This window comes from Neoarius graeffei, chromosome 17, assembly GCF_027579695.1.
Source record: "Neoarius graeffei isolate fNeoGra1 chromosome 17, fNeoGra1.pri, whole genome shotgun sequence".
Taxonomy (NCBI): Eukaryota; Metazoa; Chordata; class Actinopteri; order Siluriformes; family Ariidae; genus Neoarius; species Neoarius graeffei.
The window spans coordinates 66,728,563-66,754,370 of record NC_083585.1 but is presented as its reverse complement, the minus strand read 5'-3'; the positions used below and the strand labels follow the sequence as shown (position 1 = coordinate 66,754,370).

At 44.8% G+C, this 25,808-nt stretch overlaps 1 protein-coding gene across 1 annotated transcript in view; it reads left to right on the top strand.

Annotated features, from left to right (window-relative positions):
• The window catches only part of agxtb (alanine--glyoxylate and serine--pyruvate aminotransferase b), a 57,430-nt gene that overhangs the window by 11,324 nt on the left and 20,298 nt on the right, over window positions 1–25,808 (top strand). The gene's annotated exons all lie outside the window — the stretch shown is intronic.

The window sequence follows — 25,808 nt, the reverse complement described above, 5'->3', positions numbered from 1 at the left end:
TTCTACTACGTCACTGCCTTGAACACGCCTCTACCCAGGACCGTTGGAGATTCTCAAAGTTGATTGGCTCCCGATTTTTCGGGAGCTTGGAAGAGCTGGAGATAGCTTGCCTTGCCAGACTAAGCTCGCAACAGGCCCTCGTGTTGCATCACACTTAGGATGGGTGGGCCCAGGCTAGGTATAAGGTCTCTTTTAACTTTTTCTCCTGAACTGTTATAACCAGCGCATAACGTTCAACCACTTCCCAGAGTTGCTCTTTTGTAAGCTTTTCAAGCAACTCCTCTGAAGGACTTGCGAAAAACTCTTCTGAAGCTGATGTGGCCATATTCAACTATCCCTGAGACAGTCTGATTCAAATCAACACCGCCAAAAAAAAAAAAAATAAATCAATAACTTCCAACACACAATAAGTGCAACCTAAAAGCCTAATACACACTACTGGGCTATGACAGAGCCAGCAATTACAAGTGGCACAATACAAAAAAACAAAAAACAAAAAGAGGCACTAATAAACCAAATAGGCCTATTTTCATTCCTCATATGCACAAGCAATGAATTATCAAAGATCGTACCCTCATGGATTAATTTACAAACCATACGAAATAACAGCCGAGACAAATCAGCTTGCTATATATAAATGATCTGTCTTATGCATTCACAAACACCGCCTAAACAATTTAACAATAGGCAGTCCACACATTAATTCCTACATCAGAATCAACGTAACAAAGACTACACATAGTCTAGCTGGGATACAACTCCCCTAAGCTACCCAATACAATACAGCAAACGCAAACACACACTGCTAACAGTAATTCACAAGGATTTACTTACCCTATCACACACGCTGCCACACGGAACTCCACGCCAATCCAGATGAGAATCCGCAAACCAGTCGTCAACAGTTCGCTTTAACTGAAATAGACAATACTCCGGTATCCTAATTATCTCACCTCGACAAACTAACTTCGCCTGGCTGATCTTCGAGGGCCTGCCAGGCACGGGGCGACTTAAAACACATCAACTTCATTGCAGTATGTTTAACTAACTGCACGAAAGTGTACCCCCTACAGGAATACAAGATTCCCACCTGGAATTACCCTTTAAAACAACAAACTAAAATTAAAAAAACAAAATAACAGCTAGCATTCCGTTGGATGGGCGCAACCCAGCTGGAGCACTCTACCTAACCGGAGTGTATCAGTTTAATCAAACAACGGAAAACGTAATTCTCACCTGGATTTCGTCACACGTGGTTCCGTCTTTAACTCTATATTATGGCTCCCGGACGAGCCCCCAATTAATGTTATGGTCTTCGGCTCGTCCAAAAAAAAAAAACGCAACATAAAGAGGGACACGGACAACAAGGTTAAATTCAATCAAATAATAATTTATTAAAAATCAAACAAATAATAACATTGAGTCTAGGGGAAATGTATATGTATGTTGTCATGCGTGTGTGGATGTAATGCCAGCATCAGTATGTTTAGATTTACCAGAGAGAAAATAAAAGAGAGCCGTGCAAATGTGAAAGAAAAATGAATCTAGTGCCTGCAGAAAAGAAAAGACGTGCCTCCCGAAAGGAGAGAGGAGAACCCCTTAAGTACTCACGCCCCACTACAAGTGTACTCTATTAACTACGTATCCCTAGCAGGCCCAACCCTGCCCGTGCACTGACAGGGAGGAGCCTTAAGGGGTCACAGGGGGTCATAACAATTCAAAAAGAATAATTATGAATATGAAGAATTTAATCATTTCTGGGTGGCACGGTGGTGTAGTGGTTAGCACTGTCGCCTCACAGCAAGAAGGTCCTGGGTTCGAGCCCCGTGGCCGGCGAGGGCCTTTCTGTGTGGAGTTTGCATGTTCTCCCCGTGTCCGCGTGGGTTTCCTCCGGGTGCTCCGGTTTCCCCCACAGTCCAAAGACATGCAGGTTAGGTTAACTGGTGACTCTAAATTGAGTGTAGGTGTGAATGTGAGTGTGAATGGTTGTCTGTGTCTATGTGTCAGCCCTGTGATGACCTGGCGACTTGTCCAGGGTGTACCCCGCCTTTCACCCGTAGTCAGCTGGGATAGGCTCCAGCTTGCCTGCGACAAAATATAATATTCAATTAAATACAATAGGCAACTACAATAAATACAGAGTTACAAAGTGCTTTAAAGTTGTACTGACTTTCAGATTTTTCAGGTTTAGGTCATAAAAAGAATTTTCCCCGACACCTAATTATTTTTGTTTAGTGACTGAAAGCTACTGAATTCAAATCACAGACTTCCAATTTTATTATTATTATTTTTTTAATAGAACAATTAACATATCTCCACGTGGCCCTAAATTCTCGGCTATTTTTTCCTGATTCACCATGACCCAATTCAAGATACTACGTCATGGATCATGTGGCGGGCTTTCCCCGTTCACGCAAGGCATTGTGGGATACAAATTTGAAACAGGAGAGAAAAATGGAGGACGTGAGTGTGCGAATGAAACGTGAAAAAGCGACTACAGTAACGGAAAGAAAGCAAAAAGAAAAGAGGTTATGTTATATACGAAGGAAAGGAAACGCAGGACCAAACTAATAAATATGGGCGCTCAGCGAGCACCTCGGTGTGATCAGCTGTTCGTTTAGCAACAGAATGATGGAACTGTCAGTGCACGCTCAAAGGGAAACCTGTAGATGGCAGTAATGCAACACTGTGGATGCCAGCTGCCGTAAAACCCAAAAGAAGAAGGTAAACCTGCGCATGCGCACACGGACTTCCTCTGTCTGCTTGACTGCACGAAGCGAGCGATTTCATGCACATTATTTGCTTTAATCTCCTCAAATTAAATAACTTCCCAGCCACAGAACGGCCTGATATTTTGTGAGATATTACAGAAATAAACAGATATCACAATCACTACATTTCAGACGGAACTAAATTTCACCGATTTTATGAAATCAAAAGGCCGTCGAGCTTTAAAGATGGAAAACATACTGTAATAAACTAGAATAATAAAAAGAAACTCAATTTGCAGTTTAACGTTGAGAGGAAATGCTCATGCTTGCAAAGCAAGCAAAATAAATAAATAAAAATGAGAGAGAGAGAGAGAGAAATGAAAGATAAGAAAGTTAGATATTAAACATTGATGAACTGAAGCCAATGGGAAGAAAAGCGAGGGATGAAAAATACAGACAGCAGGAGTGATGGAGGTATGAAAAGAGGTGGAGTGATTAGTGGTATTGCCCAAAACATGTCCCATACATTTGGAAGTATTGTAACTGAATATTGACAATGTGGGAGCAGTTTGAAAATTTTCCTCTTTAAAGTCTAAGGGAAAAAATAGGTACCCTATGGGTCCATGTGGCTACTGCTTATAAATAAAATAGTTTTCTGATACCATCTCCATACAGTAAATATAGCATACAGTATATACTGTATTTACTCTGTGAGGCAGTAGCCACAAAAATTAACTGTAAATCAAAAATGAACAATTTAAAAATCACAGAAGTAAAATATACCAAGTGTCAGTTCAGTTCAGTTTAAATTTATTGTCCCAAAGGGAAACTTGTCTTTCAGTCAGGTACAGACAAGGACGCGTTATCCTAATGGGCTTCATGGGCAGCTGCCCAGGGCCTCGGCCACTAGGGGGCCTCGGAGGTAGCGAGATCGGAAAATCTCATCTCATCTCATCTCATCTCATCTCATCTCATCTCATCTCATTATCTCTAGCCGCTTTATCCTTCTACAGGGTTGCAGGCAAGCTGGAGCCTATCCCAGCTGACTACGGGCGAAAGGCGGGGTACACCCTGGACAAGTCGCCAGGTCATCACAGGGCTGACACATAGACACAGACAACCATTCACACTCACATTCACACCTACGCTCAATTTAGAGTCACCAGTTAACCGAACCTGCATGTCTTTGGACTGTGGGGGAAACCGGAGCACCCGGAGGAAACCCACGCGGACACGGGGAGAACATGCAAACTCTGCACAGAAAGGCCCTCGCCGGCCCCGGGGCTCGAACCCGGACCTTCTTGCTGTGAGGTGACAGTGCTAACCACTACACCACCATGCCGCCAGATCGGAAAATATGAAACGATATTTTCAGAAGTTTTGATCATATTGATAACATTTTTGATGCATTTCGCCACCCGTAAGGAAGCCCACCTTGTCCCGTCGCATAAATCACCCATCATTGATAATATGATCACTGTTCACCATGTCTTCACACGCTATGCCAGCTTGAGTTCAATGATTTAATTAATGACTTCGCTTTCCAGAAAAGTAGGAAAGTGCCCTTGTAAGTTGACCCATAGCTGTCAAACTGAATGCGCAAAGCTGTGTGCCGCTGCTGTTTGGGACGTTACGTGTGTGATAGGATGAAATGTTTCACACAGCCTAACATTTTGAGATTTATTTCTGAGAAGCAAGATATTTTTTTTTCTTTGTTATCGCTCTTTGTTTTCAAAAGTTAAAAGTCGCCTGGATTCCAAAATGAAAACGAATGGTTATATACCAAATGAATGTTCTTGTTCTGAATACTAAAGAAACTGTTGTAGGCCTCGGTTATGTTCTTGACATGTTGTTCATTGACTCACTCATTCAAAGGCTTCTTGAGGCTAAACTTTAGTTAACCAGACTTGTTAACCGTGATGTCTGATGGATTTTTTCACCATGCAGTTGCTTATTTCACCATTGCTTTTTCTCGATTAAATAGGTGTTGATGGATATAAAGTTTTATTGTTCAATAGTATTTCTAATTGTGCCACTGTCATTATTTAAGTTTCTGTGTCTAGTTAAGGCCTCTGCATGCTCTTGCGACAAAGCTTTCGCAGATAGCTTTTCGCAGACAGTTGTAATTTATTGTTGAGCGGGGAGTATAGGCGTGTATAGGCGTGCATGATGTTATTCACCGCCACAACGCAAGGGGGCGCGAAGTCGCGAAATCGCTAGGAGTAGTTGGTGGGTGTGGTTAGTGGAGTGTTTATCTTCCAGTTACTGAGCAACAGGTCATTCAACACCGCTGTCCTTATAATGCGCTGTCCTTATAATGACTAGAACTGGAGTCGTATAGATGTACATACTTCCTCACTTCCTCGATCAACCGCTCTTCGTGCTGCTCCATCTTCGCTCGTGTTTTTAAAAATGGCGGTCGTGAAAACAAAACAAACCGGGGAAGTAGGGAAACGGAAGTGCATGTACAGCGGATATAGAGTGGACCAATCAGAGCCCTCTTGTCTGCGACGCTGTCTGCGAGGCTGTCTGTGGTGGTCACAAATTTTGGGAGGTGCGCGCAGAGCATCTGCGAAGGTGGGGGGGCTTCGCAGACGCCATCTGCGACGCTGTCTGCAAGGACTGGGTTGTCAGCATAAATTGGCCCTTAGACAGACACTTCTGAGGGGGTGAATTTGCTGAGCGCAGTTGACAACAGGCGGGGGTGGGGCCTCGGGGGGGTGTCTGCCCAGGGCCTCGGCAAGGGTTAACGCGGCCCAGGGTACAGATACACATAAATAGCACACAGATACACAAAGACACAAAAAGGAAAACTGACACAAACTAATATAAATAGACAAACTAATATAAAGAAACTGTCTTACCGATCTATATTTCTGACACATGGTCATCAGACTCATTTGTGTGCAATAAAGCAAAATTGTGCAAATTGAGCAGACGTATTGCACTAGGGATAAAAGAGTGTCTTGTCCTATTGGACTTATAAAAGGGGACTCTTAGTCTTCGGCCTGAGGGGAGAGCTTCAAATGAACAATGAAGAGGGTGATCTTTACAGTCCAATATTGACCCTGCCTTCTGGATGACCTGTTTCTCATAAATTGACAGCAGGGATAACTGTGGACAGCCAATCAGCTTCCCAGCCACCTTTACAATATGGCTGAGATTGTTTTTATCCCTAACACTGATGCCCCCATACCAGGCAATGAAAGAAAAGGTGAGAACAGATTCTATAAAAGATTTGTAAAATAAAAACAACATAACCTTATCAACACCAAACACATTGAGCTTCCTAAGGAAGTACAAACATTGTTGCCCCTTCTTGCAAATGACCTCAGTATTCACATCAAATTTGAGCCTGTTGTCTATGATTGTGCCCAAATATTTATTCTGGTCAACCAACTCTATGTAACTTCCATTAATATCAGTCAGTGATGGAGAACAAGGTTGGTTTCTTCTAAAATCAATGACCATATCTTTTGTCTTTGAGGTGTTTAAATGAAGAAAAAACTTGTCACACCAACTGACAAACTCATCAACCACTGGCCCATGCTGAGATTCATGTTCGTGCAGTAAGCTAACAATAACCGTGTCATCAGCAAATTTCAGGATGTGCCTATTTATATGCTGACTTCTACAGTCATTAGTGTAGAGGATGTACAGCAAAGGGGAAAGCACGCAACCCTGAGGAGAGCCAGTGGAAGAGATGCGCCTTTCTGAAAGACAGCCATTGACCTTTACTCTCTGTGATCTGTTGGTTAAAAAAATCCATAATCCAGCCCACAAGATTTCTCTCAAGATTAAATTCTGATAATAGTTTTCTAACTAAAACATGTGGCTGGATAGTATTAAAAGCAGAAGAAAAATCAAGAAACAAGAGCCTGGCATGTGTGCCAGGACCTTCCAGATGACTGTACAGAAGGTTTAGTAGTGTAATTTGGGCATCCTCCACCCCCCTATTGGCCCTATATGCAAACTGCATGAGGTCCAGAGCCTCACCCACCCTCAACAACAGCAACCATTTCACAATCTTTTCAAATGACTTCATTACCAGTGAGGTCAGTGCCACTGGTCTGAAGTCATTTAAACCCTTTGTAGTGCTGCCTTTTGGCACTGGGACAATAATAGACTCCTTCCAAACCTTTGGAACCCTTCCCTGTTCTAAGGACATTCCAAAAATATCAGAGAACACCCCACAAAGCTGTTCTGAACAGCATTTTAATACTCTCCCAGTAATCCCATCTGGACCTGGACTTTTATTCACCTTATTTCTCTTAAATACTGACCTTACATCTTCCTGTGTGATTAAAAACATAATAGACTTTATCAGTGCTTGCTCCTCAGTTAATTTCTTGAGTTCATCTGAAAAGTCATAGATGTCAAAACGTGAATAAAAAGTGTTCAATGCTTCAGATAAATCTTTATCACTATCATAATCTACCGATATCACTATCGATATCTACCTATTCGGAACCATGATTACAGGACTTTTGCTGATTGGATTAGGCATTGCCCTGGTATATCGAGGAAATCAGACAATGGTGACAGCTGTTCAAAGCCCCATAAAGCTGCCCGATATGATTGGAGTGGTGGGCAGAAGCTGTTGGCACTCAGACTGTGGACATTCAGAACTTTAACCACAAAATGGTTGTTATCTCGGAGCAGCTTTCAGCTTTGCAAGGAATACGTTTTTCGGAGATCAATTTGAATAGAATGGACAGAATGGACAGATATGGACGAGTGGTGTGGACGTGCAAAGACTGCGTCTGGAAAGACCAAACAATTCATATCTTATCGACATTCAGCGCCCTGAGACAGCACCGGCCTTGGTTCAGGCCATTGCTGAGGAAACATTTCCCCCTGAAGGTCACTGCCGGGAGACACTCTCACCCTCGCATTCCTTCTCTAACTCTCTGCGGTCGCCATTTTTACCCCCAGAGTGACAAGCGGGTGCGTAACCAGCGCCTTCATGGCTGCAGGAGCAGACGGCTGCTTGCTTGCGCTGGATTACCTCCTCCCCCCCACCCCTTACCCCTGATTCCCCCCCTCAAGTCCCGTGTTTAAAGTGTACTTGTGTTGTTGTGTGCTTATGTGCAAAGGTTTTTTAAATGTTCCCACACTGTACTCCTGACAGGAGCATAGTGGGGGGGTGTAATTTTTTTCCTCATCTCTCCTCATGTTGTGTTTCCTTTTTACCTTTATCCCTGTCTTCCTGTCCTGTCTACCCTATGTCACTTGTATTTTGTATATGTACGGACAGGTTGACGGCTAATTTCGCTGGTACATGTGACTAGTGACAATAAAGGGCATCATCATCATCATAAATTGGGATATGGACTGGCTTATTTTGTGTTCTATGCAAGCCTGTTATTCTCTTAGCACCATCCCATGCTGCCTTCCAGTTATTGCTACCCAGCCTCTCCTCTATCTTACTTTTGTATTGTAATTTAGCCCTCTTGATTTCTGCTCGGGGCGGCACAGTGGTGTAGTGGTTAGCGCTGTCGCCTCACAGCAAGAAGGTCCGGGTTCAAGCCCCGTGGCCGGCGAGGGTCTTTCTGTGCGGAGTTTGCATGTTCTCCCCGTGTCCGTGTGGGTTTCCTCCGGGTGCTCCGGTTTCCCCCACAGTCCAAAGACATGCAGGTTAGGTTAACTGGTGACTCTAAATTGACCGTAGGTGTGAATGTGAGTGTGAATGGTTGTCTGTGTCTATGTGTCAGCCCTGTGATGACCTGGCGACTTGTCCAGGGTGTACCCCGCCTTTCGCCCATAGTCAGCTGGGATAGGCTCCAGCTTGCCTGCGACCCTGTAGAACAGGATAAAGCGGCTAGAGATAATGAGATGAATGAGATGATTTCTGCTCTGACCTCCTTTGTTATTTCTCTTTTTTCACCCTCGTCCCCTTTGTGAAAAGCACCATGTTTTTTCATTAACACTTGTTTCAGGGATTGAGTGGCCCATGGTTTGTTATTTGCATACACTTTGACATGCTTTTTGGGAATAACAATATCCTCACAAAAGCAGATATAGCAGCATACAGTGTCAGTGAGTTCATCAATATTCAAAGCAGAGTCTGTAAAAACAGTCCAATCTGTGCAATCAAAACAGCCCTGCAATTGGAAACAGTCTCATCATTCCAGACCTTGATCTCTCTAGTTTTTACTTTCTCCCTCTTTAGCACAGGTCTATACACAGGAGCAAGATGGATAGCGCAGTGATCAGAGGAACCGAGAGGGGGCCGAGGGAGCCTCCTTTATTGAGCCATAGCACAGATCCAAAGTCTTATTTTTCCTAGTTGGGCATGTGACGTATTGATAAAGGTTGAGACTTTTGCTCAATTTACAGTTATTAAAATCTCCCATGAGGAGACACGGGGCATCTGGAGAAAGAGACTGAAGTCTTTGAATCACCTTGTGAATAGTATTAGCATCAGTTTGTGTGTTTGCTTTGGGGTGTATGTATACCACAGTCACAAATATCTGGGGGAATTCTCTTGGGAGATAGAACGGGCGAACAGAGACAGACAACAATTTGATGTCCACTGTGCATATTGACTCCCTGACGGTGATGTTGTTACACCATCGCTGGTTTATATATATGCATACGCCGCCATCCTGAGATTTCCCCATAGATGTAACATCCCTGTCCAACCTGACAGGTGCCCCAAAGCCGCTGACTGATAAGTCCGCATCGGTATCTCTAGATGACAACCACGTCTTGCTGAAGGCCATAATACAGGCATTTCTATATTCGTAAAAATAGTTTGCGTTCGCTTGCAGCTCATCGATCTTGCTTCTGAGCAACTGAACATTTGCAAGTATTATGGATGGGAGCGGAATACGCCGCATTTTTTGGCGTTTTAACCTGAGTCGGACACCGTCTCTCCTTCCTTGTTTCCTCTCCTTGCGAAAGTTTTTAAAAGCATTCCCAAAAGACCTATGCCTAGAGATCTCGCCCAGAATGTCCAGAGTTACAAGCAGGTCCCAATGTAAATCCCCCCTACTCGGATTGTCCCATTGCAGTAAGAATTCCCGGGAGTATATCCTTACCGGCTCGTGTAGCTGCTTTTGTGCACCCTGGACATGGTAAATCCATAAAGTCCATAGAATGGCAGCATAAAGTATCGCCATACTGACGGCTTGGATGAACAATCACATAAGGTCCATTTCCCATAGAAGACTGGTAAAATCAAAATACTCTGAAATTTTCAGTACATCTAAAACACAACAAACGCGGACGGACAAACACACCTGCTGCCGGTCACTACAAGAGCAGCACCCCCTATACTTGTCTGTACTTTATATTATTCTACTCTCCAACAGTTTTCAAAACTGAAACCTCCGAACCGAGGCTGACACACACACGCTGTCGCCATGACCCAAACTCTTATTTCCTGGAAATGGCCCGGCACTAGAGCTCAGTGGAACGCACTTTCCCTCTGTAATAAGCGTAAACATGTCTGAAAGCCATTTCTTTAGTCTAGTCCATTTATTTCAAAAGGTGAACCGAATTGTATACACTCACCGGCCATTTTAATCGGAACACGTGTATACGCATGCACAGTGCGCGACTGTTACACTCTTACATTCTTATAGCATGATGAAATAGTGGCTAGTGCCTCTATATGAGACAATAGCCACAAAAATGGATAGAGGGATAAAAAAAATGGATACGAGTGTGTGGCAGCGGGGGCGTGGTCAAGCGCCGGTCTGTGACAGGAGGGCGGAGCCAGGGAAGGTGAGTGGCAGAATCACTACACCTGATGGTAATTAACCTGTGTTTGTGTGTCTTCCCAGTAACCGCACCCTATTTAAGGAGGCAGAGGGAGAGCAGAGGAGAGCTCTTCCCAGGGACAAGAACACAGCGTGTGTGTGTGTGTGTGTGTGTATTGACCAGAATAAAAACTGTGTTGTTATACTGAAAAGTCTGGCAATAAAAGCCTATTCGTACCTGAAGCTTTGTCCTGCCGTCCTCTGTGCTCCACCCACACCTCAGAGAGCTCTACAGTGGTGCTGAAACCCGGGAGAAAGGTGGAGCACCAACCCAGCAGCCCCATGGAATCCTCCCCGTTCGCGGACCTGGTCCACACCCTCGCCACGGCTCAGCAAAGCCAGCACCAGGCACTCGTCATGCTCTGAAAGGAGCAAGAGCGGTGCTTCGAAGTCCTGGTGCTGGCCCAGCAGGAAGATCACGAGGCGTTCCGGCATCTCCTCGTGTCGGCGGGGTCCATCAGCACCCCGGCCGCGGGCCCGTCTCCCCTCACCGTGACCAAGATGGGCCCGCAGGACGACCCCGAGGCGTTCCTCACATTGTTCAAACAGGTCACCGAAGCCTCGGGGTGGCCGATCTGGCAGCGCGCGGTGCGCCTCCTCCTCCTCCTGACGGGAGAGGCGCAGCTGGCCACGCTACAGCTCCCCGCCGACCACCGGCTGGCCTACGCGGACCTTCGCCAGGCCATCCTCCAGCGCGTGGGGTGCACACCAGAACAACAGCGCCAGCGCTTCCGCGCGCTGCGGTTGGAGGAGGTCGGCCGGCCGTTCGCGTTCGGCCAGCAGCTCCGGGACGCCTGCTGGCGGTGGCTGAGGGCCGACGATCGCAACGCTGAGGGAATCATCGATCAGGTGGTGCTGGAGCAGTTCATCGCCCGCTTACCAGCCGGAACCGCAGAGTGGGTCCAGTGCCACCGCCCGGCGTCGCTGGATCAGGCAGTAGGACTGGCGGAGGATCATTTGGCGGCTGTTCCGGCGGCAGGACAGCCGACGACGTCTTCTCTTCTCTCCTCTTCTCTCTCTCTTTCTCCCCTCCCTTCTGTGTCCCGTCCTCACCCCATTCCCCCACCACGGAGACGAGGGCCGGCTCCACTCCAGCCGGCCCGCCGCACCCATGGTGCCCTCCCGTTTCTCCCTTCTGTGTCTGTCTCCCCCCCCCTCAGGTGAGTGAGCCCCAGAGCACCGGTGCAGAGGGAAAGCCCGGGCTGGTTTGCTGGTGCTGCGGGGAGCCAGGCCACCTGCAACAACAGTGCGCAGCAATGGAGGTGGGCGCGGTGGTACGGATCCCCGACATGCCAGAAGCTGCCCTCGATCGGGCCGGAGCATATCGCATACCGGTGAGTGTCCAAGGGGCTACATATCAGGCGTTGGTGGATTCTGGTTGCAATCAGACCTTGATCTGCCAAAGCCTGGTGCAAGACGAGGCATTGGGGGGAGCACAGGGGGTGAAGGTGTTGTGTGTGCACGGGGATGTTCACAGCTACCCTTTGGTGTCGGTCCACATATTTTTCAGAGGGGAAAAATCTATAGTGAAGGAGGCGGTTAATCTTCGCCTTACCCACTCTTTAATTTTGGGGACTGATTGGCCGGGATTTCGGGTTTAATGGCGCGCCTAGTAAAGAGTGGGTCCTGCCATTTGACAGGGGGAGGTCCCGGTGTCGCTTTGGCTGGAGCTGCTGTCGCAGAGCCGTCTACATCATCTCCGCGACAGAGTGAGGAGCTGCCGGCTCCTCCTCTTTCTGTTGGGGAATCCCTCGCGGATTTCCAATTAGAACAATCACGAGATGAGACTCTGCAACATGCGTTTGACCAAGTGAGAGTAATCGATGGTCAAACGCTCCAGCCGAACGCCACCCCATCCTTCCCCTATTTTTCTATTATGAAGGATAGATTATACCGAGTGACGCAGGACACTCAGATGAAAGAGCGAGTCACACAGCTGTTAATTCCAAAGAGCCACTGGGAATTGGTATTTCAGGCGGCTCACTTTAATCCCATGGCTGGACACCTAGGGCAGGATAAGACACTAGCCCGGATAATGGCCCGATTCCATTGGCCGGGGATTCGCGGCGATGTCCGTAAGTGGTGTACGGCGTGCCGCGAATGCCAGTTAGTAAATCAAGTGGCCATTCCAAAAGCGCCTTTGCGCCCCCTACCATTAATCGAGACCCCGTTCGAAAGAATTGGGATGGATTTTGTCGGGCCATTAGATTGGTCAACACGAGGGTACCGCTTTATATTGGTTCTGGTGGACTATGCAACGCGATACCCGGAAGCGGTGCCTCTTCGCAATATCTCAGCATGCAGTGTTGCGGAGGCCCTCTTCCACGTCATCTCCCGGGTTGGAATCCCGAAAGAGATTCTGACTGACCAAGGCACCTCGTTTATGTCACGAACACTGAGCGAACTGTATGGGCTATTAGGTATTAAGCCGATCCGCACCAGCATTTATCACCCACAAACGGATGGTTTAGTTGAACGGTTCAATCGCACCCTCAAGAATATAATTAAAAAATTCGTAAGTGAGGACGCACGTAACTGGGATAAATGGCTCGAACCCTTGTTATTTGCAGTGCGAGAGGTCTCCCAAGCCTCCACGGGGTTCTCCCCGTTCAAATTGTTATACAGTGGGGCAAAAAAGTATTTAGTCAGTCACCAATTGTGCAAGTTCTCCCACTTAAAAAGATGAGAGAGGCCTGTAATTTTCATCATAGGTACACTTCAACCATGAGAGACAGAATGAGAAAAAAAAATCCAGAAAATCACATTGTCTGATTTTTAAAGAATTTATTTGCAAATTATGGTGGAAAATAAGTATTTGGTCAATAACAAAAGTTCATCTCAATACTTTGTTATATACCCTTTGTTGGCAATGACAGAGGTCAAACGTTTTCTGTAAGTCTTCACAAGGTTTTCACACACTGTTGCTGGTATTTTGGCCCATTCCTCCATGCAGATCTCCTCTAGAGCAGTGATGTTTTGGGGCTGTTGCTGGGTAACATGGACTTTCAACTCCCTCCAAAGATTTTCTATGGGGTTGAGATCTGGAGACTGGCTAGGCCACTCCAGGACCTTGAAATGCTTCTTACGAAGCCACTCCTTCGTTGCCCGGGCGGTGTGTTTGGGATCATTGTCATGCTGAAAGGCCCAGCCACGTTTCATCTTCAATGCCCTTGCTGATGGAAGGAGGTTTTCACTCAAAATCTCACGATACATGGCCCCATTCATTCTTTCCTTTACATGGATCAGTCGTCCTAGTCCCTTTGCAGAAAAACAGCCCCAAAGCATGATGTTTCCACCCCCATGCTTCACAGTAGGTATGGTGTTCTTTGGATGCAACTCAGCATTCTTTCTCCTCCAAACACAACAAGTTGAGTTTTTACCAAAAAGTTATATTTTGGTTTCATCTGACCATATGACATTCTCCCAATCCTCTTCTGGATCATCCAAATGCTCTCTAGCAAACTTCAGACGGGCCTGGACATGTACTGGCTTAAGCAGGGGGACACGTCTGGCACTGCAGGATTTGAATCCCTGGCGGCATAGTGTGTTACTGATGGTAGCCTTTGTTACTTTGGTCCCAGCTCTCTGCAGGTCATTCACTAGGTCCCCCCGTGTGGTTCTGGGATTTTTGCTCACCGTTCTTGTGATCATTTTGACCCCACGGGGTGAGATCTTGCGTGGAGCCCCAGATCTAGGGAGATTATCAGTGGTCTTGTATGTCTTCCATTTTCTAATAATTGCTCCCACAGTTGATTTCTTCACACCAAGCTGCTTACCTATTGCAGATTCAGTCTTCCCAGTCTGGTGCAGGTCTACAATTTTGTTTGTGGTGTCCTTTGACAGCTCTTTGGTCTTGGCCATAGTGGAGTTTGGAGTGTGACTGTTTCAGGTTGTGGACAGGTGTCTTTTATACTGATAATGAGTTCAAACAGGTGCCATTAATACAGGTAACGAGTGGAGGACAGAGGAGCCTCTTAAAGAAGTTGTTACAGGTCTGTGAGAGCCAGAAATCTTGCTTGTTTGTAGGTGACCAAATACTTATTTTACCGAGGAATTTACCAATTAATTCATTAAAAATCCTACAATGTGATTTCCTGGATTCTTTCCCCCCATTCTGTCTCTCATAGTTGAAGTGTACCTATGATGAAAATTACAGGCCTCTCTCATCTTTTTAAGTGGGAGAACTTGCACAATTGGTGGCTGACTAAATACTTTTTTGCCCCACTGTAGGGGCGTAAGCCACACGGCATTTTAGATGTGCTGCGAGAAAATTGGGAGGAGGGACCTTCACAGAGTAAAAACGAAATTCAGTACATTATGGACCTGCGCGCAAAACTCCACACGCTCACCCACCTAACTCAGGAGAATTTGCGGCAGGCCCAGGAACGGCAAGCCCGCCTGTACAACAAGGGCACGTGCTTTAGAGAGTTCACTCCGGGAGATAAGGTACTCGTACTGTTGCCCACGTCGAGCTCCAAATTAATCGCCAAGTGGCAAGGACCCTTTGAGGTCACACGGCGAGTCGGGGACGTCGACTATGAGGTAAGGCGAACAGACGGGGGGGGCGCTACAGATCTACCACCTCAATCTGCTTAAACTCTGGAACGAGGAGGTCCCCGTGGTGTTGGTGTCGGTAGTTCCGGAGAAGGCGGAGCTGGGGCCGGAGGTTCAAAAAGGGACATTGGCATCACATACCTCTCCGGTCCCCTGTGGAGACCACCTCTCCCCAACCCAACTCACGGAGGTCGCCCAGTTGCAGGCCGAGTTTTCGGATGTGTTCTCGCCCCTGCCCGGTCGCACTAACCTCATAGAACACCACATAGAGACGCCCCCGGGGGTGGTAGTGCGTAGCCGCCCTTACAGGTTACCCGAACACAAAAAAAAGGTGGTTCGGGAAGAACTTCAGACCATGCTCGAAATGGGCATCGTCGAGGAGTCCCACAGTGACTGGAGCAGCCCGGTGGTCTTGGTACCCAAGGCCGACGGGTCGGTCCGGTTCTATGTGGACTATAGAAAAGTCAACGGGGTGTCTAAATTCGACGCGTACCCAATGCCTCGTATTGACGAGCTGCTCGATCGACTAGGCACGGCTCGCTTTTACTCGACACTGGATTTGATGAAGGGATATTGGCAGATCCCCTTGACTCCATTATCCCGGGAGAAAACGGCCTTTTCCACACCGTTCGGCTTACACCAATTTGTCAAACTTCCTTTTGGGCTATTTGGGGCACCCGCTACGTTTCAGCGGCTGATGGACAGGGTCCTCCGGCCCCACGCCACCTATGCGGCCGCATATCTTGATGACATTATCATTTATAGTAACAACTGGCAGCGGCACCTGCAACACCTGAGGGCCGTCCTTAGGTCGCTGAGGCGGGCTGGTCTCACTGCCAACCCGAAGAAGTGTGTGATTGGGCGGGTGGAAGTACGGTATCTGGGCTTCCACTTGGGCAACGGGCAGGTGCGTCCCCAAATTAATAAGACAGCAGCGATTGCGGCCTGCCCGAGGCCCAAGACCAAAAAGGGGGTGAGACAGTTCCTGGGGCTGGCTGGCTACTATCGTAGGTTTATACCTAATTATTCGGACGTCACCAGCCCGCTGACTGACCTCATTAAAAAGGGAGCGCCAGATCCGGTCCAGTGGACGGAGCAGTGCCAGCGGGCTTTCTCTGAGGTAAAGGCTGCACTGTGTGGGGGGCCACTATTACACTCCCCTGACTTTTCTCTCTCTTTTGTGTTGCAGACCGACGCGTCGGACAGAGGGCTGGGGGCGGTGTTGTCCCAGGAGGTGGAGGGGGAGGACCGCCCCATCCTGTATATTAGCAGGAAGCTGTCGGTGCGTGAGGGGTGCTACAGCACTATTGAGAAGGAATGCCTGGCGATCAAGTGGGCGGTCCTCGCCCTCCGTTACTACCTGCTGGGGCGCCCTTTCACCCTCTGTTCGGACCACGCGCCCCTCCAGTGGCTCCACCGCATGAAAGATGCCAACGCGCGGATCACCCGTTGGTATCTGGCACTCCAACCCTTCAATTTCAAGGTGGTCCACAGGCCGGGGGCACAGATGGTCGTGGCGGACTTCCTCTCCCGTCAGGGGGGGGGGAGTCGGCTGCGGGCCGGACGGGCACCCGGCCTGAGTCAGGTGGTGGGGGTATGTGGCAGCGGGGGCGTGGTCAAGCGCCGGTCTGTGACAGGAGGGTGGAGCCAGGGAAGGTGAGTGGCAGAATCACTACACCTGACGGTAATTAACCTGTGTTTGTGTCTTCCCAGTAACCACGCCCTATTTAAGGAGGCAGAGGGAGAGCAGAGGAGAGCTCTTCCCGGGGACAAGAACACAGCATGTGTGTGTGTGTATTGACCAGAATAAAAACTGTGTTGTTATACTGAAAAGTCTGGCAATAAAAGCCTATTCGTACCTGAAGCTTTGTCCTGCCGTCCTCTGTGCTCCACCCACACCTCAGAGAGCTCTACAGAGTGAAATATTTAAAAAGAAACATCATAACCAGCATCATAGTTACAAGACCTATGCAACAAAGTTTGAATGAAGTTTCTACATTAAACACGACTTGAGTTATTGACTCTGGATTAATAATAATGATAATAGGAAGTGGTCTAGAGATACCATAGCAGTAAAGTGCATATGTGATCACGTAGCATTGTGATCACGGTGGCAGGAAGATATGAAGTTTATCTTCAAGTGGTGGATGTATATTTTTCAGCATGAGAAGATAAACTTCATATCTTCACACCACTGTGTAATGTTCTTTATATTATATGGACACATCCACACACAAAAAAAACCCCACAAGTTAATCAAAAGAATTTTAATTCTGAACCGGTTCGCCATTTCGACAATGCGTGTCTAGTCAGTAGGAAAACACTGGGAGTGACATCATCAGAGTGAAATATCGGGAATTATGATACATACAGTGGTGCTTGAAAGTTTGTGAACCCTTTAGAATTTTCTATATTTCTGCATAAATATGACCTAAAACATCATCAGATTTTCACATTATCTAGTCCTAATAGTAGAGAAAGAGAACCCAGTTAAACAAATGAGACAAAAATATTATACTTGGTCATTTATTTATTGAGGAAAATGATCCAGTAGTACATATCTGTGAGTGGCAAAAGTATGTAAACCTCAGATTAGCAGTTAATTTGAAGTTGAAATTAGAGTCAGGTGTTTTATTTTTTTACTTTATTTTTATGGAGTCATTTATTTTACGGTATACAAGGAAAGAAAGAAAAAAAGTGTAAGAAAAAGGCACAGATGGGGAATAGAAAATAAGCAGGGGGTAGATGAATCACAATGACAACATGTGTACACATTAAGAGAGAGGGCTGGATCCAGGGTTTAGAAACATTTCAGTCCTTTTTGTTCCACTTGTCCATATTCTTTTCTCCACATCGAGACAGAGCAGAAGCCGTCTCATATAAGTGTGCAATAAACATTGAGAGGGTACATCGAATAGGACTTTAAGGGGCATGTTACACAAACAAAGAAACCCAAACCAAACACAATTAGTTACATAAGTACTTATTAATTACATCCTGTTGTGATGAGGGCCCGCTCATTCAAAGTGAACTGTCCATTTCCTCCAGTATTTAATAAATTTGTCCATGCACAGGTTCAAGGAAAAAGTCAGCTTTTCCATGTCATATATTTCCTTTACAATTCCAATCCATTCCTCTTTCGATGGGGACTCTTTTGTTAGCCACCTTCTTGTAATAGCTTTTTTACTGGCTGCTAACATTATTTTAACCAAATAGTTATCTGTGACATTAATAGTGGGGCAGATATTACCAAGATAAATTGTACAAAAATCATGTTTAATCTCAAAGCCTACTATTGATTTTATTTCCTCCACTACATCCTGCCAGTAGGATTGTATAATTGAACAGTCCCAGAAAACATGGAAATGATCCGCCTGAGAGTTCCCACACTCTCTCCAGCACCATCCATAACTAGGCAGGCTTTTCTGAAGTTGTTTAATTTTTGGAGTCATAAAAAATTGAATTACAACCCCAGTTCCAAAAAAGTTGGGACAAAGTACAAATTGTGAATAAAAATGGAATGCAATAATTTACAAATCTCAAAAACTGATATTGTATTCACAGTAGAACATAGACAACATATCAAATGTCAAAAGTGAGACATTTTGAAATTTCATGCCAAATATTGGCTCATTTGAAATTTCATGACAGCAACACATCTCAAAAAAGTTGGGACAGGGGCAATAAGAGGCTGGAAAAGTTAAAGGTACAAAAAAGGAACAGCTGGAGGACCAAATTGCAACTCATTAGGTCAATTGGCAATAGGTCATTAACATGACTGGGTATAAAAAGATCATCTTGAAGTGGCAGCGGCTCTCAGAAGTAAAGATGGGAAGAGGATCACCAATCCCCCTAATTCTGCACCGACAAATAGTGGAGCAATATCAGAAAGGAGTTCGACAGTGTAAAATTGCAAAGAGTTTGAACACATCATCATCTACAGTGCATAATATCATCAAAAGATTCAGAGAATCTGGAAGAATCTCTGTGCGTAAGGGTCAAGGCCGGAAAACCATACTGGGTGCCCGTGATCTTCGGGCCCTTAGACGGCACTGCATCACATACAGGCATGCTTCTGTATTGGAAATCACAAAATGGGCTCAGGAATATTTCCAGAGAACATTATCTGTGAACACAATTCACCATGCCATCCGCCGTTGCCAGCTAAAGCTCTATAGTTCAAAGAAGAAGCCGTATCTAAACACGATCCAGAAGCGCAGACGTCTTCTCTGGGCCAAGGCTCATTTAAAATGGACTGTGGCAAAGTGGAAAACTGTTCTGTGGTCAGACGAATCAAAATTTGAAGTTCTTTATGGAAATCAGGGACGCCGTGTCATTTGGACTGAAGAGGAGAAGGACAACCCAAGTTGTTCTCAGCGCTCAGTTCAGAAGCCTGCATCTCTGATGGTATGGGGTTGCATTAGTGCGTGTGGCATGGGCAGCTTACACATCTGGAAAGACACCATCAATGCTGAAAGGTATATCCAGGTTCTAGAGCAACATATGCTCCCATCCAGACGACGTCTCTTTCAGGGAAGACCTTGCATTTTCCAACATGACAATGCCAAACCACATACTGCATCAATTACAGCATTATGGCTGCGTAGAAGAAGGGTCCGGGTACTGAACTGGCCAGCCTGCAGTCCAGATCTTTCACCCATAGAAAACATTTGGCGCATCATAAAACGGAAGATACGACAAAAAAGACCTAAGACAGTTGAGCAACTAGAATCCTACATTAGACAAGAATGGGTTAACATTCCTATCCCTAAACTTGAGCAACTTGTCTCCTCAGTCCCCAGACGTTTACAGACTGTTGTAAAGAGAAAAGGGGATGTCTCACAGTGGGAAACATGGCCTTGTCCCAACTTTTGTGAGATGTGTTGTTGTCATGAAATTTAAAATCACCTAATTTTTCTCTTTAAATGATACATTTTCTCAGTTTAAACATTTGATATGTCATCTATGTTCTATTCTGAATAAAATATGGAATTTTGAAACTTCCACATCATTGCATTCCGTATTTATTTACAATTTGTACTTTGTCCCAACTTTTTTGGAATCGGGGTTGTATATTTTTCCGTGTAAATTCCCTCCAATGACCAGAACTTGAAGTGCTCATTTGAGTTTTACAAATGTTCAGCCATTCATCTTCTGAAATGGTTATTTTTGCTTCTTTTTCCCAGTTGGATTTAACATAAAGCGTGGAAAACCCATTGTATGACTATAAACAGGAGTGGATTCTGGTAATCAATTTCCGGTTTAGTTTAGATTTGTATGCGTCAATCAAAATGTTAATTAAATCAGAGTTGCATTCCTCTGTCGTTTTTATATCACTGTTAAAATGAGCTCTAACTTAAAGGTATCTAAAGAAGTCTTGGTTTTCTAAGTCGTAGTTGTCTTTAAGTTTTTGAAAACAGTCTAGTCTCCCTTTGTCAGAAATAAGACAGTACGTTGTGATGCCTTTAAAGAGCCACTGTTTGAAACGCCCATCCATCTGGGTGGGTATAAAATCTTTATCATATGCTACCCATCGTAATAATTTAATGTGATTTTCCAGTTTACTTTTACGACATTCACAAAACCAAATGTTTAAGGGTGTTTTTGTCCAACCACTTAAGTTTTGTTTATGCAGTAAGTATAGATTTCTGTCTCCAAGCAGGCTCTGGAGGGGAATGTCCAGTTGGCTTAATTCTAGATTTTTCCATTTAGCATTGTAATAATGGGTTGCACAAATAAATCAAATATCTAAGCTGTGCTGATTTGTAGTAGTTCACTATGTTTGGCAGAGATAATCCCCCTTTTTCTTTGGGCAGCTGCAATGTATTATATCTGATCCTTGGTTTAAGGCCTTTCCAAATGAACCCAGATAGCATTCTCTTCCATTCTGTTAATTGTTTTTCAGGTATTTCTATAGGTATTGACAGAAAAAGAAAAAGCAATCGTGGCAGGATGTTCATTTTAACTATATCTATTCGGTTATGTAAGTCCAGTGGTAATAAACTCCATTTGTTTAAATCTGTCTTTATCTCTTTAGTCATTGGCAGATAATTAATTGCGTAGATGGTGGATAAATCCTTTGGAATTTTTATTCCTAAATATTTAATGGTGTTATTCTTCCATTTAAAATGGCAAAGGTTATTTATTTGTAGTGAGGGTATATAATTAAATGAAATAACTTGTGTTTTGTGTACGTTTATAACCCGAGTAATAACCGAATGTTTTCAAGGAGGACATTAATTTTGGCAAACTCGAGTCTGGCTGTGAAAGAGTGATCAATATGTCATCTGCGTAAAGGCAGGTCTTAAACTCAGTGTCTTTAATCCAAATTCCTCTTATATCCTGATCTCCTCTAATAGCCTAAGCGAGAGGTTCGATAAATAGGGCGAACAAGACTGGACTTAAGGGACATCCCTGCCGACAGCCTCTTTCAAGTGGCACAGGGTTGGTCAGACTACCATTAATTTTGATTCTGGCTGAGGGGGAATGATATAAGTTTTTTAGATATAGGATGAGTTTAATATTAAAGCCAAATCTTTGCAGTGTTAAGTATAGGTATTCCCAACTAACTGAATCGAATGCCTTTTCGGCATCGAGGCTGAGAACAATGGACTTATCCTTATTTTTGCCCATATGCTCCATTAAATGTAAAGCCTGTCTTACGTTATTTTGTGTCTGTCTGGTTTTAAGGAACCCCGTCTGGTCGTCATCTATTATGTCTGGAATAATATTTTCTAATCTTTTTGCAATTACTGAGACGTATAGTCTATAGTCTAAGTTTAAAATCGATATCAGTCTGTATGAACTGCACTCAGATTTATCTTTGCCCACCTTGGGAATTACAGAGATGATGGCATGTCTCCAGGAGGCTGGTGTTTCTCCTCCATTAAGTGTAAAATTAAAGCATTTCAATAATGTTGGTGACAGTAACTCTCTAAAGGTTTTATACCATTCTGCAGAGTATCCATCCTCACCTGGCATTTTATTTGTTTTGAGTCTTGAGATGGCATTATCCAGCTCTTTTTGTGTTATTTCATTCATCATTATTTTATTCTGTTCTGATCCAGTGGATGGTAAATCCAGTGAGTTCAGAAAATGTATAATGCTCAAAGAATCAGCTCCTTTCGGTTGTGTGTACAAATCTTTATAGTAATTTTCAAAAGAGTTTTGTATTTCTTTTAATTTATGACATGTTTTTCCAGATCGTGTGTCCTTAATTTTATGGATGGACCTTTCCTCCTGTTGCCTTCTTATCCTCCAGGCTAACAGCTTTTTAGCTCTTGGCCCGTTATCGTAGTACCTTTGTTTGATGAACTTAGCTTTCATCTCCTCATGACTATCATATAAGTTTTGTTTAATGAATTTTATCTGATCTAATAATTTGGAATCATTAAGTTCCATGTGTTTCAATTCTAGGTATTTTAGTTCCTGCAACAAGTCTTTTATTTGCTTCTGTTTCTCCCTCTTTATAAGTTTTCCTCTTATTACTGCCTTGGCAGCATCCCATAAAGTACCTGGAGACACTTCATCAGTATCATTTTGTTCTAAATATTCTTTAAATTCCTTTTGAATGTATTGATTGCACAAAGGATCATTTAATAAGCTTGCGTTGAGCCTCCATGTCGTATTTTTGATTTCAGTGTCCAGATGTAGGGATAAATATAGTCTGGCTAACGCGACTTCAAAGCTCTGCGAGCATTTGGTCTGGCAAAGATATTAAGCCCAACCGTTTCCCAAAGGTGTGGTTGACCTGCCTCCCTGAAATGCGTCAGTTTGCTACTGGTCAAAGCCAGAAAAGGCTGTGACGAAGCTTAAACCAATCACATCACTCTTTCCTCTGACGTATGTGACGCGATGGAAACTGCTTGAGTAACAGGAAGAAGATAAATACCTCCAGGGCTGCTCTTTGCTCCGTTTTCAATGAGAACTTCCCGTTGAATGCTTTCAATACAGCATCTACCGCTGTGTCAAAGGCTTGCCGCTGCTCCATGTTCGTAATGTTTCTAGTGAATGAAGTGCTTCCGGCATAGATTCTGTAAACAATCTATGGCTTCCGGTCGCAGTTCTACTACGTCAGTGGCTTGAACACACCTCTACCCAGGGCCGTTGGAGATGCTCAAAGTTGATTGGCTCCCGATTTTTCAGGAGCTTGGAAGAGCTGTAGATAGCTTGCCTTGCCAGACTAAGCTTGCAACAGGCCCTCATGTTGCGTCACACTTAGGATGGGCGGGCCCAGGCTAGGATAAATATGCACCTGCATGGTCTGAGATGTCTTTGACCCTTATTTGACACTTTAAAATTCTATGTCTTTCTGAATTAAACATGAAAAAGTAGTCAATTCATGAATGTACATTATGAGGGTGGGAGAAAAAGGTAAACTGCCTTGCTGTTGGGTTTAATTCCCTCCAAACATCCATCATTCCTGCTTCTAGGAGAAGTTTCTTAACACTGACGGTCTCAGGATTAATTCTCTTTGTTACATTAGTGGAGTCAAGGGAGGGTTGTAATTGTATATTCCAGTCTCCACAAATGAGGACTCCAGCAGCCTCTTCAGCAATCAAATCAAATATTTTCTTCATAAATGTTTTATCATTACCTGGGGGTCTATAACATAATGTTACCTGTTTGTGATCAATGCAACCTTTTACTAGAACGTATCTCCCCTCGGGCGGCATGGTGGTGTAGTGGTTAGCGCTGTCGCCTCACAGCAAGAAGGTCCGGGTTCGAGCCCCGTGGCCGGCGAGGGCCTTTCTGTGCAGAGTTTGCATGTTCTCCCCGTGTACGCATGGGTTTCCTCCGGGTGCTCCGGTTTCCCCCACAGTCCAAAGACATGCAGGTTAGGTTAACTGGTGACTCTAAATTGAGCGTAGGTGTGAATGTGAGTGTGAATGGTTGTCTGTGTCTATGTGTCAGCCCTGTGATGACCTGGCGACTTGTCCAGGGTGTACCCCGCCTTTCGCCCGCAGTCAGCTGGGATAGGCTCCAGCTTGCCTGCGACCCTGTAGAACAGGATAAAGCGGCTAGAGATAATGAGATGAGATGAGGTATCTCCCCTCAGTATCCTTTATCTGTTTTGAGATCTGGAATGTAACTTTGTTAGAGATTAATATTATACCTCCTCTCTTTTGTCTGTGTTTGTAAGATGAGTAATATGCATTTTTAAACCCCAAGTGTTTAAACTTTTCATGCTTTTTATCACTAAGGTGAGTCTCCTGCCCAAAAATGATATGTTGTTTTTCTCTTTTCATTTTAGTAATCAGCTTGCTCCTTTTGATAGGATTTTGCAGACCGTTAACATTTAGAGTAATTACTTTGTACTCCTGATTCAACATTCTACCTCTTAATTCTAATGCACATATTTTTCCCCCTCCATTAAGCTAAGCATGTAAATAAAAACATCTGTGCTGAACAAAACAACCAAACAAAAATAACCTCCAACAGTGAAGTGAAATAACTTCTGAACGGGGAGGGGAAGCCTCCAAATGGAGGGCCCCTCCAGATGCGTCCTAGCATCATCCTATAAACGATTGTAGTACACACAATTAGTGGTTTTGGTGCAGTTTCTGTCACCCAGAGAAACAGTCCAATCTGTATTATCATAATATTATGAGCTAAGAACTCTTATTCCCATAACCATGTTACTCTTACAGAGAAATCTATAACATTCAACCAGTGTTCAATCAAAAAACACCTTCACAAAAAACTCCTGACAGTTCTAATAAATGTCTTTAAAATAATTATAATCATTACTAATTATTGCATTCCTCTCGTTATCACTCACGAGTGCACCTCAGGTCACGCTCTCCTGGAGTGTGATAGTTCGCTGGAATCTCCAGAGCTTCTCTTTGGCTCGCTCAATGTCTGTGGCCCGGTTCCGACGTCTTGCAGACCCGCTGACCTCCCATGTGTTTTCTCCCAGTTTTTTGCAGGGTGTCACAGCTGTCTGTGGTGCGTTGGTGGGTGTAATGCCCTCGTTGGTTTCTTCGCCAGCTGTTAGTATCCCCTTCTTCAGCATATCCTCCGTCGCCTCTTCTGCATTGTTGTATGTGATGGGTCCTTCTTCATAAAAGACTTGGAGTTTTGGGGGTGCGGGTGTTTGGAATCTGAGTCCCCGTTTTTTTAACACCTTCCTCAATGGCGCATATTCCTTCCTCTTTTTTATCATTTCTGCTGGGTAGCTGTTGTCAAAGTACACTCTTTTTCCACTGAGATGTATCTCTTTCTTTTTCCATGCGGTGCTCAGCACCATCTCCTTGGTTTTATATGTGAGGAAACAAGCGATCACAGATCTCAGGGCGGCTTGCAATGGAGGTTTTGGTCCGAGTGACCAGTGACAGCGTTGTATTTTAAGGTCAATGTCCAGGAGTTGCAACTCTGACTTAATGGATTTCTCCAGAAACTCACATGCATCATTCCCCTCCTCTCCCTCGGGAATCCCAAAGATGCGGAGGTTATTTCTGCGGGAGCATGTTTCTAAATCTGTTAACTTGGACACAATACACTCTTGTTCCTTCAAAGCCTGAAGAAGTGCATCCTTCACGTTAACATTCCACTCTTCCACCTCAGCCACACGGTTCTCTACTTCATCCATCCTAGTCTCTGTGTTCTTAAGTTATGCACCGATCTCACTCAGTTTCTGGTTAACTTCTTCTCTAAAGTTCCTGAGCTCTTCCTTCATGTCTCTTTTGATTGTCTCACAAAATCCGCTCAGTTCCCTTTTCATGTCCAGGTGTCCTGCTTTTATGTCAGCGCAAATAGCACCTATGCTAGCCTGCAG